A 12,400-nucleotide genomic window follows, 5' to 3' on the forward strand; every position below is an offset into this window, starting at 1 on the left:
TTTGGTTGAAGTATTCAGGTATTAAGAGGTAGAGGGAGACTGGTTTGGAAACTGGTAGGGTACCAAATGGCGCTGAAATACAAAGGGTGCCTCTAGCTGGAGTGGTGCCATGCTGTACTCAGCAGTCCTGGTCATCTCCTGGCCTGGTCTCCTAGGTTTTCTCCTCGTTGAAACCAAGATACAAGGCTGTTCTTTCCTCATGTCCTGGTGCAAGTTTGGGTTGTGGCCAGGGCACATCACTAGATACAAGAGCTCAAAAGTGCTTTTAATTTCACCTGCATGGAGTCAGGTGAATAATTTGAGTTTTAGTCTCTTTACATTTAGTTTGAAATACTTCGATACCACAAAAGCTGTCTGAATGTGAGTAATGTGAAAATAATTGTGCAAAATGGGAGCTGTACAATTGTTACAACATTCTGTCTGTTTGTTCCTGCTTTCACGGTCGTTTGTCTCTCTGCTAGAGCTTTGCTTTTTAAGCCATAACAGCAATATTAAAAACAGTAGTACAACTGTTGTGAAGTATGGGATTAACGTGATCCACTGAACCGATGACATTTTGCCATTATTTGTCATGTTTTATGATAGATTTCTGTTATTATAAACCTCTTAAATTAACTCATTACATAATAAAACAAAATATGAACATTTCTTATGCATGTTAATTCCCTTAGTGTTCAGTTTTGAGTATTAAGTTTAATACAGTTGCAAGCCTCAGAAAATTGTCTTCATTTTCAGGCATTGTGTGCTGCAAGTGTGCAGTTTATCAAGAGGAAAAAAGCAGAATAGAGATGCCTTACGCCAATACATAACTTCTCCTTAATGAAAGTTCTATGTGAAGACTTTCAGGGTCTGGCCCAGCTCCCATTGAAGTCAGTGGGAGGGTTTCTATTCCTTTGCACTGGAAAAGAAACAAAGCTTGATGCATGTTCTTTTAAAAGATTGTTGTGGGTTTTTGGTTTTGGTTTTTTTTTTCTGTGCTTACATGTTGAATATTTTACACACACAGATTAACTGGAACACCAATTGCTTTCCTTGTCCTTCTTGGCCAACACTGCGAGGGAACAGGCTGCAGATTATGTGCTGTTTCCCTTGGTATTTTACCTTGAGCCTGGGTCTATAGCAGACATGAAACATCTGTGCTGAATACTGCTTAGAAGGAGCAGTTTCTGGAAGGAGATGACATTGTTGTAGGGTTATCTCATTAATCAGTGTGTCTTCTGCTAATAGAAGCTAGCATGTCTTAAAAAAAAAAGACAGCACACATCAAGGATGCATGTAGGCTTCCTTCTCCTTTAGGTCTTGCAAACAGGATCAGGGTATAGTCTGCTATCATTCATGCTGTTCCACTGTTCTTGTGATTGATTTGATGATTTGGGTTTTTCCTGATAATTATTTTAGTAACAGTTTTGAAAATCCAAGTCTCAGGGTTGTGTTGGGCTATTTTACTTCCTCACAGACAGCTTTTGCTTTAGGACAAACTAATATATTGTTGGCCTCACCATTTGTCCATTTGGGAAACTGGTTTACAACCTCATAGCCGCAGTTACATTTTCCCTAAGCTCTTTGAACACTATTTTTTTTGTAAAATATCACAGCCTCCATGTTTCATAACTTGCTCCCATCCCTTGACATCTATGCATAATATGTACTGTGCATGTACTTTAAATAGATTTTGTTCCTGGTTGAACATCGCCCAGGCAAAAATCCAGAATGTAAAGCCTGAATAAAAATGATGACTCCTAAGATTTCCCTTAGTGGAGCAATTTTGGAATCAAAAGAGCTCCTTGTTGTGGGAAACTTTCAGCAGCAACTGCCTTTTAATGACTAATGTTAAAGTGGAAAAGAAGGGTTTCTTCCATGCAGTTGCTTGATCCTTTTTCTGCAAGGTGCCTCTGAAAGCGATGATCATGTGGTTGGTTTTCATAATCTGTCTCTGGAGTCCTTTCAAGATGTTGTGAGTCACCTGTGTGTTTTCCCTGTGTCCCCACTGGGGACATTTCCAGCAGACTCAGTGTGGTATTGGTTACGAGACCTGCAGTGCAAAAGTTTAATGCAGTTTTTTTCCAATAGAGTTATTGGGACAAGATGTCACATCTTGTGTTTGAAAAGCAATAGGGTGGCATAGCTCAGGGATGAATTGTAGTGTTGTGTGAAGGGTCTGAGTGAAGGAGCCCCTCTTTCCTTTCTGGAGGTTGAGATTTCATGAAACGTGGTGGATAGAGACACTACCTAGAGAACAATCAGCCATTGGAATAATCTCCCCAGGGAAGTGGTAGATTCCCCAACACTGGACACTTTTACGATTCGACTGGACAGGGTGCTGGGCCATCTTGTCTACATCGTGCTTTTGCCAAGAAAGGTTGGACCGGATGATCCTTGAGGTGCCTTCCAACCTGGTATTTTGTGGATCTGTGATACTTGACAAGGCTTTGCCACATCTCTGTGAGGTGAAAAAGCATTCACCGACTGATACTTAGGAGACTCCACCTATTTCACTGTCTGATTTTCCTGTTGTGCTGCAGCCAGTTCTCCCTGTCTCCATGGATGAAGCCCAGTGTTTTCTTTCCGTAGCTCCTGACAGGCAGACCTTCTCTTGGGAGGCACAGTATGTGGCACGGTCTGACTTCTCATTCCTGCCTGCACTCCATGTAGCGCTTTTAACTCTCTCACCACTACTGCCCTTTGAAGGGGCTGTCTTCACCAAGGTGTCATCCTGCACTCAACGCATCCCTTTACCCTTTTTAAATACAGGGGGACTTTTCTGGGGAAATGGGCATGTAACTATAAAATACCAAATTTGTTAACTGGTAAAATTCCTGAAGACTTAGGATACAGCTGTGGCTTTCGTCTCCAGTGGCTTAGTGTGCTCATTCTTTTCCTTTATGTTTACATTTCCTGCCTTACAGTTATGCCAGTTATTGTCCCTCTTATTGGGCATGACAACACTTTTGTTACGAAACTTATTTTTCAGCTCCTAAATTTGGTGGGGTTAAACTGTTTGAGATGACATTTTAGAAGCCAGTTACAAATCACATTGCTTATTTAAAATAAACGTTCAGGTAAAATGACAAAGTCATTTCAGGACTGGGCTGAGGCTGGGTGTGTTTTTGAGGGATTGGTGAAGACTGGTCATTGATACAACGCCTGTGCAAAGTTTCAAGATCTCACTCTGTGAGAGCAGGTTGTTTTACAAGTGCACGGAAGTAGAGCACTCCAGTGAATTTCAAATGTGTCCACTAAGAAAAATGTTCCTTTTGAAATACAGAAAGATTTAATCATGTTTTCTTTAAGAAGGAGAAAAGAGAGAGGGAGAAAGACACCACACCTGTCCACTAACATTTTTTTCTTTACTATGTTGACAAAGACATTTTGGTCCTCTCTTCTGTGATGGAGAGATTTTAAAAAACTTCTTTTTAATCTTAAAGTTTATTGTCCCATAATCTTAATTCAGCTTCAGGAAAGCATCCTATTTCGGAGTCTAAAAAATCTACTTAACAGAGGTGATACCACTTTCCTGTAGAAGAATGCAGAGTGCTGCTGTGTGCTGAGTCTGGAAAAAGAATAAAAAGCTATTGCTACTAATCTCTACACCATTTCACATCTATTGGAATTGCCTCCTGGCTTGTGATATTTTGCTGAAAATGCTTGTCAGCATAGGCACTTTGCTAACCATTTGTTAGCTGCAGAGGGGTATTTTCAGTATGGTTGCAGAAAAAGCACTGAAGCTTGCCGGCAGTGGCAGTTAACATGGTGTAGGGCAGACCTATATCTTTATTAAGTCAGCTCAGCTATGACGTGAGACTTTATAGCAGTAGTATAAAAATAGCATATATAACATAATAGTAAAAACAACCAGCAATAACCCAATATGTACAGCATTAATCTCTCACTGCTCTGCAAGGGCTAGCAGGAATCTGTCAGCTAACCCCATTTCAGCGCTGGTTATGGAGAGAGTAGGTCAGGAAATCCCATTGCTGATTGTCATTTCCAGCAGAAGATTGTTCCTAAATTTCAGACAGGCTCCCAGCATCCAAGGCCAGCTGTGTGTAACATTCCTGCTGCTTCTCAGAGCAGCTTTCGCAAGCAACAGCTGAGTGAAGTTAGTGGGGCCGGGCCAGGGCAGGGTGAACAGTGAGGTTACAGTTTCCTCAGCGCAGCAATTTCCCATGATTCCTTTATGACTGTGTACCTGAAGCTTTGGTCTTGAGTGTGAATGTTGCTGATAACCAGAGTCATGCTGCTTATGGGCTCTGAGGTTTTTCTTCTGACGACTAATGCAGTACTGTCTCTTTCTGGGTTAGCAGGGAGGTCATGCACTTGCCAGCGTCTCTTGACTGGGATTGCCCAGAAGAGCTGCAGACGCAGGCAGAGTTTAATTTTTTCCAAGTTGGAAATTCTCTTACACTGGTTTCCCATACTGCTCATACTTTCTAAGAGTCTTAAGGCTGGCAGGGGCAGGGTACTGATAGGGCACAAAAGCCAAAGACACGTGCCCTTTTTTGGATCCCGTTGTGCAACTGGAAGAATATTTAGGTCCTGGGTATTCATTTTGTCTCTTTTTCCAGCAGTTATGGCCCCTTTGGATCTGCTTGCAGACAAGTTGACGTGATCAGTCTCAATTCACATCCAGCTGGTTAGCAGAGACCTTTTAAATTAATGGTTTGATTTAATCCAGCTGATTTTGCATGGAGTGAGTTAGACTTGCTCCTGTAAACTGCTCTGCCAGAGGGTCAGAGGGGAGTGATGCCAAGTAATGTGGAAGCTGTGACCCCTTGCGCTGATACAAGTGCGTCTGGAAGATTGCCCAAGCCACATATCACTTACATGAGGGGATTTGAACCCTTTTGCCAGGAGGCCTTTTATAGCCAGTGCTTGGGAATATGAGTAGTGTGGCAGTAACCACACCACATGCTGCCTCTCCATTTTTGCAAATCTAATGCTTAACTTTTGCTCCAGAGTGCACCAAAATTTTTTGCATCCCTGGAGCAAATTGTCCAATTTCTTAACTGGGAAGAAAAAATATGTGCAGTTGAAGCTATCTGACATCATTGTTTATTTTAATTTTCTTTTTCTGAGAGTTCTCAGTGAAAACCTCAACTTCTGTGCTTCCCTGGGGATAAATAAGGAGCAGCACCTTTTTCAGGCCAGGGGCTGTTAGAGCCATCTAATATTCCCCTGCTCTTAGCAGGTAGGAATTGAAGGCTAGACTTTTGATCCAGACTTCCCACTTGGGATTTATGCATCACTCCAACATTCAGGGAATGGACATTGGAGACTTGGTTTAGTTGTGTAATTAGTACTGATCAGAGTCTTGTAAATTTTTCTCCTATACTCTGATTTATCATGTATATCTGAAAGAATTCTTTTTCATTTTTCCCAACAAATTAGCTTGATGATACAGTGAAAAATCCCTAAAGTCTTTTGGCAAAATCCTGATTGGAATAAATGATTCAGAAGCCATGATTTTGCAGGACTTCTTCTCAGTGTTGGAAGAGCCTCTGTGAGTTTGATTGTTAAATCACGTTTTCAGGAGGAGCTTAACACTTAGAAATCTCATTGAAGGTTGATAGAATATAAGGTTCCAAAAGCCTAAATGACTCCGGCTTTGCAAAATCGAATGCAGCTAATACCAGTTAGCTTTAGAAGTCCAAGTTTTTGCAATCTTAAGCGCTACCTGCAGGGCAACCATGAATTGCAGTGGGGGATCACCCCAAGCATGTCCACAGAAAGCAGCAGAAGCTTCAGCTTCAAGAAGACAGGACTTTTTATGATATGCCTGTTTCTTTTGGGTGAGGTTAGGCAGAATAAAAAGTTATTTTGCAGTACAAAAATGTGGTATAAATTTTTGTGAGGATTTTGGAAGTGGGTTGTTTGTTTTTAAGCAGCTCGCAATTAGTAATCTATTACCAAACATCTCTGTTTTTAAGGACTTGATGATCCTGGAATAGCATATGTGACCAGATACACTGAGAAGCTTTGTGCTGATCAGGTGGGACTGTGCTCTGGGTTACATGATGTGGAAAGTGTTTGTCCTGGAGGTAGCTCATCATGACTCTTTAATTTGACTGTTTATGTATATATACATAGTGCTTTTGAGGAACAGCCTGGGATGCTTTGTGTGGCTCAGATTATTGAGTGAGGTTTTGTCTGACTGCATAGCCCTGTTCTTCCCCTGGGGCAGTGAGGGGAATGATTTCTAAAGGAAGAACAGCTGTGTGGATTAATACAGTCGTGTGAGATATACTTTTTGTAGAGGCTAGAAGGTGGCCTGTGCTATAGCAAAGCCTGTTTACAGTGAATCCTGACCTACCTGCTGGTGTACCATCCCGGGTGGGGTTTCACCATGGCTGGGCACCAGCAGAGGTCCTGGTCTCCATCCAGATAATGGAGGGAAAAGGAGATTCAAAGCACTGAAATTATGACACTTCCTCAAGATCATGGAGAAGAGCTCCCTGGGCCGCAGGTGATAGCTGACTACCCTGTTTTGGTCTCTGTGTGGCCTGTAGCTCTCCGGCCAAGCTGCTTCCCCCTGCACATCTTCAGGAGCTGCACAGAGCCAGGAGCCACTGCGGTGGTCCCATCAGTGCCAGCCATGGGAGAGGGCTTTGGAAAAGGGATTCGGCTGCCTCATTTGCTGAGATCCAGCCACCCCAATCTAGACTGTTATCTTGATAAACTGCATTGCTAGGAGAAAGGGGAAAAACCCTTTGCAGAGGGTAGACCCCAATATACAGCGAGCTCAATACATTTGGTCTTGGGTGTGCTTATTTAAAGGCTATGGTGTCCCTACAGAAAGATCACCAGTGACTTTCCTGTGTCCCACTGTCTGTCTTCATTATCATATTTTGCTCTGCAACTCAGTGAAGAGATACTTGCCAGCGTCTGAGGTGAGAAATCTGTGGGGCAGGGTTTGTCTCCTGTGTTCTTAGGATGAAGCTTAAAATTGTCTGAACTTTGACATCCTCTGCAAAAGACTTAAGTAAGAATTGATTTGCACAGCTTTCGGTGGCTTTCATTACAGCAAGAGTTGGAAGTTTGTTTTTTGTTGTAACTTGAAGCTTAAAGTTTATCGAGTTTCTGGTATGAAAGGTCAATTCTGTTCTTGCAGGAATTTCTTCTGGTCACTTTTAAGACAGGCAGCTCAAGATGGTGCCACAAAATAAATGATAACACAAGTGCAAAATACAACAGAATTATAAACAAATATATATTTGTTTACACTATAAATAAACAAATATATATTTACATAATATGTATAATAGACATGTATACATATATATATGTATTTACATTGCTTAGTCCTGTGGGATGGTGTAGTTGCAGTGCTGTGTGGCTGGAAGTGGTGGCAATTTCTGTCTTTCACCTAGTTGTTCGGATTTCTCCTGTGATGCTGACAGAAGATTTAAATAAAAAAAGAAACCCTCTTTAATTAATCTTATTACGCACAAGGCATGATCTTGCAGTCATACTTCAGGCATAGCCCCTCTGAAGTCAACACCAGTTTTGCCGGTAGAAAGACTTAAAAAGCCCAGCTGCACAGTCAAAAAGATGAGTAAGGGTGTGAAGAGTTTTTAGCTGAAAATCCAAGGAGGGCCAGCACTGCTCAACAAATCACAAGCTTTTCCCTTCTGTTACCTTTCCCTCTTTCTTGCTTATTCTTTGCTCTCTCCCTTCCTTCAAAAACATGGTAGAAAAGCTCTCAGGAGAGCCTTGATTTCTTCTAGGGAACTAGGCAAGGCAGGCTCCCGCCTCCTGGAGCAGATGACAGACAGTGACTTAACCTTGGGTTCAGCTGGCATCAGTCTGTGTTCCTATTAGCAGAAGCAAGCATGTTAAGCCCCACCAAAGGAGGCCTTTGGGTCCCAAATCTGCTTCTTTTTTTTGTTTGGTTTGGTGTTTGGTTTTTTCCAGAGAGGGAGCTTCCTGTCGTGTTTCATCAAAACCAGAGGCACTGAGCAAGGTGGGGAGGAAGAGCTAGAAGCGTTTCAGCTGGCTCTGTTGCAGGCTCTGGGGGTGAGCAGGGGACCCCCTCTCCCAGCCGTCTCAGTGGACCTCCCGCCTAGGCAGGCTGCAGGGGATGCCGAGCCAGGCATGGTCCCAGCTGGCTGTGCTTTCACAGCCTGCCTTTGGGAGGGGGCCAGAAAACTTGCGCTTGACTTTTGGCTGTAACCATCTTCAGAATAGTAATGCACTGATTTCCACTTAGCAAGGGAAAAAGGAGGATCGCACTAAAAAGCTGCTCTATAAAGTAGAGCAGCAGCTTTTAAAGTGAAGCCTTACAAGTGAACTGCAAACCTTTTGTTTAAAAGAAAAAAAAAAAAAATTTAAAAATAACTATTTCGGTATCCCAGTGCAGTAGGTAGTGGATTATACCTTTGCATTTCAACAGAGTCCCTATGTTATATGTAGTATTTATCAGGTCTTTCTGTGGAAAAAAACCCTGATGCACCTTGTATTTGAGTTCCTGAAAGAGAAAAACCAAAACCCACAAACCTGTGTGTTTTTGCAAAATGCATTTCCTGGGGTTTCACATTTGGCTTTGGTTGTTGGGGATTGTAGGTTGAGCTAAGGTTTATTAATTCCAGGAAAATACCCAGTGCCAAACTCATTATTATTGTTATTACCTTAATATTATTCTTTACATTTGAAAATTATCACCAGGGAAGAAACAGGGAAGATGGGGAGGGTGTGGGGAGTAAGGCTTGATTCTATTGATTGTGTTTCCTCGTTCAGTTTGGGTTTAATTTTTTATTATTATTATTTGTGAGGTTCTCCTTTTGCTTTTTCATTGAACTATGTGTAGTTGATGACATTTGAATTTATTTCCCAAAGTCGTTATGAATTTAAGCTTTTCATTATAACACTAAGAGCGAATAGCTATGTTGCAGTTGAATGCACCAATATTAAGTATAATTGATTCCTTACACATAGAAGGTTGTCTTACAGTACATGTGGGCATATATTGTCTGTGCTTGCAGAAATACCCCTAGGAAATGAATGCTGGTCATTTCTTTGATTTCTGACACTGGTTTTTTTTCTGCTTTTAATTTTAAGAGAAGCACGTTTTGAAGATATGTTTTTGTTATTATAGAATAATTTGTATAACCCATGGGTTATCTGTAATGATTAAGAAGCAATTACCCTCTTAATGTTGCCGTGCAACCATGATTTAGTAGTTGATACATCTGTGTGTGAGCACATATATACATACATCTACCTGTGTCAGTGAGATGAAGGAAAGCTTACCCCAGAGCCCTTTCTCCTCCCAAAGGTTTCCCTGTCTCTGATTTTTTAATGGGTTATTGGAGGGCATCGACTCACACGCATGAGAATGCACTGTTGTTATTAAGCTTAATATCTCTGTGCACTGATCATGAGGGAATAATCCAACACATAAAACCATATATGTACATCCACAATTCTTTTGAAATAAAGGTGTAATCAAATGCAATGCACTGCTGCCAGATTACAACAGCATATGTACATGTAATGGTATGAAGAATATAGGAACATGCAATCTGTAATTCTGGACGTGCTTTTTTTGGACTCTCAAGACCTAATTTTCTTTTCTGGGCAATCACATTATGTCTGGACAGGCATTGAAGCCTACAAATTTTCTGCAGTTCTGTAGATAAAAGGGTTTTTTAGGAATAGCACAGTCTAGATTACTGCTGAATTTAGCTGAGTGTGTGTCATAGCAATTTTTTGTGTAATAGTTTTTATGGTTGCTTTTTAAATATATCACTATGGAGTCAGGACACCTGTTTTTCCCTTACTCTTTATTTTCCTCAGGGCTTTGCTATGTTTTTGTATGTGGAACTGGAAGGACGTGGCAAGTATGTGGAAGTTGCCTTAGGCTTAATAGTATATTAGTGTATGTACTAGCCAGTGTAGTGTTTTCAAAGGGTGTCTTCACATTTTTGTTAGCAAAGGTTTTATCTTGGTTGGCAAACTGATAGCTCATTACTAAGTAGACACCATTTTGTAACATTTTGGTACCTGTGGATCGTGGTTTTTCCCCTTTCTGCACCTAAGGCTCCATTTTTCATAAAATCTTTGCTCTTACTTGAAATATATTGTGGCAATGCATGATTCATAGGACTGGCAGTTGTGCACCAACCTGCAAAAGCGGGTTTCTTTTTTAGACGGGACTTGTAATCAAGGGATGCAGAGAGGAAACAAATGTATGTTGTGTTCAACCTTTTTTTAAGCGTCTCTTTTGCAAGGGTTGGTCTGCATGGAATTTCCTATCACGGTTCATGGTCCAGTGGTCATCTATGCATGGCTGTTTGGCAGAATAGTTGGACCAGGCCAATAAAGGTACAAATTCTCAAATAAGGTGCAAAGGTGCAAGTACATGGAGGAGATGGGGTTTAGATTAGATTTAATCTGAGTTTCCAGCTTTGTTTTTGGCTGCATTAATACCTCAGGGACTGTTCTTGATGATGTGGCACTTGCAGCCAGTGCTGGGATTCCACTGAAGAGGAGCATCCAGGCCAGTGCTCAGTGGTGTTGGGTTGACGGTTGGACTTGATGATCTTAGAGATCTTTTCCAACCTTTATGATTCTATGAAATGAAGAGGAGGTTGCCGAGTCCATTTTCCATTTGCCCGGTGGATGGTGGGAGTTCAGCAGGCCAGCTTGCTTCCTAGTTACTTATATTCCTGTTTACTCGTTGTCCTGTTGTTGGATGCAAAAGGCTGTTTCTCGCACCATGCCAGGAAATGACACTGTATGCCTTTAGAAAGCAGAGCTCTACCTCTCTTGGAATAAATGAAAAACAGTATTTCAAGTGATGGCAACAAAAGATTTGTTCTTTAAGGTGGCTACCTAAGATGGCAGCTGAGGAATATGTTTAGTAAATCAGCTGCGTGGACTTAGGGAGGGCAATGAATTTTTTCTGCTGTCCTGCTGCCTTGTGGTAGGAAGCAAACAAAAGAAAGGGGTGCTTCACACCATGTCCAGACAGGCTGTGGCACTCCTTGCCACCAGAGCAAGTGGGTGCTAAAAAAGTGAGGGGGAGGTAAGCAAGTTCATTGACAAGGAATCCACAGATGGTTAGGGAATACACAGCAATTAACTCTGGCTCAGGGCATCTTTGGGTCAAAAAACGTTTGGAGGCAGGGAGAATATTTTGGGGAAAATAGCCCTGTATGTTTGCCTTGCTCTTGTACCCTTCCCCAGGCACCCAGTTTGGCCACTGTGGAGGCAGGTTGCTGGAATGGAGTAATTATCTTCCCGTCAGCCTCTCTGTGTGGCTGTGAGGATAATCATGCTTTGCCTATGCATGTGCTGAACTGTAAGCAGTTCTTGAAAAGCAAGCAGTTCCTACTGAAAGGGAATAAATGACACAAATACAGGGATGCGCTTCTGTACCATTACACACCAATTTATTTAGATCCTGCTGACACTGAATTTCAGGTATTTCAGGTAGATTTGTGTTGCAAAAAGTGGGCAGCGGGAATGACACCAGGATCCCGAGTCCCTGGTGCAGGCCCTTTGACTCAGTTTGCTCCCATCCAGCACTCCCCTGTTGCTAGGCCTGGACACCCATACTGACAGCGCAGCTCCCATGGTCTTTCTCCTGCTCAGTGATGGCTCTGTAGCAGAGGCAGGGCTAGTCAGACAGGTCTGTCAGTCAACCAGCTCTGTCAAACCCTCAGGGGCACTAAGAAAGGGATAGTGGGCCCTGCCTTGGGCTGTGGCTTAGCTCAGCTACGTAACCCATGACACTGGTCCTGAAAAATAAGAATATTAAATGATCTGTGTGATTAGAATTCATGTTAGAAGTAAAGGTTGCCATCCTTTCAGTATCAAGCTGGAAAACTAATGCAAAAGTAAATGGTGTGTATAAAAATCTACTGAAGAGACCCTGCTATGCAAGTGTAACCTGCACATACTTGGCTCCTCAACTGTAATATATGCTGAAGGTAATAACCTCTGCGGGGTACAAAATACCTGCTGTAAAGTGACTTTGTTCGGGTCATTTGCAGTGTGTGTGTGTGTTTTACTGATTTTTGGCTCTAGGAAATAGTTTCTTTTGCTTGGCTACAAGTACACAGTTTCCTTTTTATTTTGCCTTGTGCCTTTGTAATGAACGGGGCAATGTATGTGTGCATGTATGTGTCAGTGTGTGTAAGGAAGAAAGCAGCTGAATTTGTTAAAAAAATGGTACAATATGAGTAGATGGAAAACATAAATATTTCTGACAACACTGGGTCAACTCAGGGATCCTGTATGTCCCTAATCCTTCTCCAACTAAGGCAGAGCAGTCTAGGTTTTTTTATCAAAAATAAACTTTTGGTGGAATTAATGGAATAGTCAGAACTTCTGAAAGTTCAATGATTAGTGTTTCCAGTTGCGTCAGCTCTTTGACCAAGAGGAAAAAAAAAAGTCGTAG

At 41.8% G+C, this 12,400-nt stretch overlaps 1 protein-coding gene across 2 annotated transcripts in view; it reads left to right on the forward strand.

Moving 5' to 3' along the window:
- ITGA9 (integrin subunit alpha 9) overlaps nucleotides 1-12,400 on the forward strand; it is a 229,345-nt gene that overhangs the window by 146,308 nt on the left and 70,637 nt on the right. The window lies entirely within an intron of this gene.

The sequence above is a fragment of the Phalacrocorax carbo genome, chromosome 2 (genome assembly GCF_963921805.1).
Source record: "Phalacrocorax carbo chromosome 2, bPhaCar2.1, whole genome shotgun sequence".
NCBI lineage: Eukaryota > Metazoa > Chordata > Aves > Suliformes > Phalacrocoracidae > Phalacrocorax > Phalacrocorax carbo.